The following is a 3,845-nucleotide window of genomic DNA, read 5'->3' on the forward strand; positions in this document are numbered from 1 at the left end:
AGAAAAAGGAAGATGAGAACGACGGGTAAATGAACCATGGGATGCAAATGACAAACAAACACATGCCACGAAGAGGAAATGAATTGATGAAACACATAACTGATGAGAACACTTAGAAAGGTAGGATCAAACGAGGTAGGGTTTTAAAGAGAATTTGTAGAGATAGGATTTATCATAATGTTAATTATGACTGAGTCCCTAAAAACCATGTTTAATTACCAATAGACCACAAACTCTTAAAAGCCAAATGCAATTAATGCTCAACAAGCATGATAAATGCATCATCGGATAGTGTTCATGTAGATATAATAGTTTAGACTCTGCTAAACTGTCCAAAAGAACACTTAAAAAAGAACCGTTCAAAAATTACAATAGTATCGCCCTATTAGTTACCATAGGGTGATTGTTCTTTTGATATGAATTAAAATTAAAGTTAAAAGAAAAGATCATTACTAACTATAGCCATAAAAAAGTCCACGGTTGAAAGAAATTTTAAACTCTTTGGAAATGCTAAAAAATGAATATTGAGATACATATTCAATTGACCGGGATCTAATAGTTACAAGTATAGCCTCTTGGGCTTGAAAATCGCTACAAAAAATGAATGAATAAAAGAATTGAATTAATGGATTTGGTGAAACTTGTTGTATCTCAATCCTTCGAACTCAGTCGAATGCCTAGCGAGTGCATTCAGCAGGTAAGCCCTGTGGAAACCTTTTACTGTCCGAACAGTAATTGTAAATCATGTAGTTTTCGCGCACCCATTCAAGTTTCTGCTGCTCACTCGACTCCAACGCCTCTGCACCATACCATGAATTCACAGAGCAATCAGAGGAGGCGGAGCATGTCTCTGCTTTGAAATTTCCATAAGATGCCACAAATGGAGATTTGCTCCAGTCGATCTTCACTGCACCGCCTCTGGTTGCCCAATTGTCTGCGTTCCACAGGCTTGAGTATAATCTCATCGCTTGATTCTTCGGATATGCAACGCCCAAATCTTCGCTGTTCTTGAACACTCGCACTGGAGTTCCATCCACAGAAAACCTGCACAATATCAGAAATACACATTATCAACTACAAAAATGATGTTAAAAGTAGAGGGCCAGGCCAGAGAGGACATTCAATAGTTGATTTGAAGTTGCAGGGATTATATAAAAATTACTTACATAATTTGTTGGGGATTCCAGAGCAGGGAGTAAGTGTGGAAGTCTGCTGTTGGGTCGAACCAAAGGTAGAATTGCTGCTCCCGACCGCCTTTTCCTTGTCAGAAAACATTGGTGTGCATAATATAGGGATCTCCAGACAGATTTCCCAGGAACTCGAAGTCTATTTCATCGTGTTTATCCCCTTGTGACGAGAGCTGCAGCAGATCATCACCATTTTATTAGACCATACTCGACTTCCCACAACAATACTACTAGTACTACCCACTACTCATTTCAGGAGTGCAGAGTGAATCGAAGGGGCAAACTTACATAGTATGCAGTAACAGTACCGGCGGAGTTACCAGGCACCAGCTTGATTTGCATATCAATCTTGCCAAATAGATATTCATTCTTGGATTGGAACCCTGAACCTGTTTTCATACAGCAGAGGCAGAGGAGATAAGGATCCATTCAACATACCCTAAAAATCATATATATATATATGCAGTAAACATATGAGATAAATACCTGAGGACTGATCGAGAGTAAGCTGCAAGCGTTGGCTATTGTCAAGTATCTTAGCCTGATCATTTCCCCATGTGATATCGAAGTCATTGTAAAAATTTGCAGATACAAGGTGGGAGAATGCAAGTGCAAGGCTTAAGAGGAGAGCACATAGAATGAGGTCCATTGACAACTGAAGACAAGAATGCAAACCGTATGAGTATTGATAGAGGTAAAGATGATGTGAATGTTGGATTGCAGAAGGAAATCGATGGAATTTATATACATAGGCAGGGTCAGGTAAGAAATGGAAAGTAGCAAGAAATTTCACCTAGAGTTGTTAAAGTGGATGAGTTAGTGCGCGCTTTGTATTTACAGCGAGTAAAGGTTTTGGGATTTGTTGCACTCGGAGATCCAGCTGGAAGAGTGTAGTGTTGAGTACAGGTAGCATAGCTGTGTACGTTATGCAACAGCTGGCGTAGGTGTGCGGATTATGAAAGAGGAGTTGTATTCCATAAGTGTGGGTGCAGTTCCGAGGCTACTTAAAATGTAGTTTCTTGGATGTCGACATCTCACCTGTCCACAAAGCGGTCAAACGCCACATACCGCGTGTTTTTTTTAATATTCTTCAAACATGTGAGGAGGACGCTGGTATACTTATTGGAATAGTATTTAATTGTAACCGTAGATTTTGTATACCAATGTCTCTCTTTTTTTTGAAGAATGGTTTAATAATTGATAGAATATTATATTTAGCTGATAGGTTCTCTGTTTGGGCTTTTGTCCATCAAAGTGTCAGCGCTCTGGTAATTATCGGACTTCTGACATCTTTCTGACCACTCTTCATTTTCAGACAATGCCATGTTTTTGTTTGGGTAGTCACTTGATTTTATGTGTTTCATCATTTATTATCTAGCAGTGAAATTGTATGACTCCAGTAGTTTGACAGTGGCATTTATGTCGATTGGTGGCGTTTGTTAATATCTTAGGGTTCAATGGAAGAAATTATGTGATTGTGCAAATTCTTCAGTTACTGCTTGAAATTTGTCATCCTACTTGCTTGGGTGTGTCTTCTCGACGACAAGTAGTTGAATCATAAGCGACTCAAACCCTAGACGTTTTGCCACGTTCAAGGGCTGTGCGGTTGTTTGTTGGAGAATGTATCTATGCAGACTGTGAGGTATACTTGCTTCAAACCCTATCCCGGAGATTATAGGTTATTGGGTTTCTTTTTATTTTGGTTTGGTGGTGTTTTTGAACTCAAAGGATTCTAGCATGGTGGATTTTTGTCAATGGAAATCAGATTTAGGGTGAACTATTCTAGCCCCTTTATCCATCTCCATGAAGAGAAACAACAAATGAAAGAGATAAAAAGAGAAGTCCGGGTCAAGAGTGGCAAAAACATTTTTTTTCACAAAGTGATTCTTCCAACTTTGAGCAGAGCCATACAATAGGGGAACATGGGCACTTTTGGAGATTCGTATGTTTGCTTGAAACCCTACCTTGTAGATTTGTCAGTTGTTGGGTTTCTTTGTGTTTCATTTCTTTGTTGTTCTTGCAAGTAGGGTTTTGTTTGCTAAATCAATGAAATATTCGATTTAAACATTTGTTTGCTTCCTCTATTTTGTCATTTTCCCCACGAAACAACTATATAAAAAAGGGTCGCAGAGGCAGATCCAAGTGTGCATGGCCTATTTTGGGTATGGTGATTTTAGTTGCTGGATCGCCTTGAATAGAGAGGCCTCCAGGTTTGGTTGTTGTGATGAACCTGCAGTCTCTTTTGTTTATGTTGGAATAGTTGTCGAAGGAGCCTGCTCCCCTGAAATGGGGGCACTTCCTTCTTTAATGTCTGGCTGAATCGATGTTAAGTTGTCAACTATAAGGGCTAGCATTCCAATATTATGATTCCTATGATCCAATAAAGGACTTGTGAGACGGGGAGTTGGGATCTCCATTGATCCCTAGCGCAGTAGGATGTCCAACCTAGATAATGTGTCCAACTACAAGACCTAACAAGAATATTGCAAGCACTAACAATTATTTGCTTACCTAAAGCTCAAGCATTTGCATGCATGCAACAAATCCCAATGATATCTTCAAGAATGTCGTAAGTAAGAAATTTTGAGCATTGTTTAAACAGAGCATGCGATAATTAAATATTTAATTTGTGGTGTCTAAACTACATGTTTTTTAGAA

The 3,845-nt window shown here is 39.0% G+C and overlaps 1 pseudogene; it reads right to left on the minus strand.

Moving 5' to 3' along the window:
• Window positions 1-508: 508 nt before the first annotated feature.
• LOC131867202 (xyloglucan endotransglucosylase protein 1-like) lies at window positions 509-1,958 on the minus strand (annotated as a pseudogene).
• Window positions 1,959-3,845: the final 1,887 nt, after the last annotated feature.

The sequence above is a fragment of the Cryptomeria japonica genome, unplaced genomic scaffold (assembly GCF_030272615.1).
Source record: "Cryptomeria japonica unplaced genomic scaffold, Sugi_1.0 HiC_scaffold_165, whole genome shotgun sequence".
Classification (NCBI taxonomy): Eukaryota; Viridiplantae; Streptophyta; class Pinopsida; order Cupressales; family Cupressaceae; genus Cryptomeria; species Cryptomeria japonica.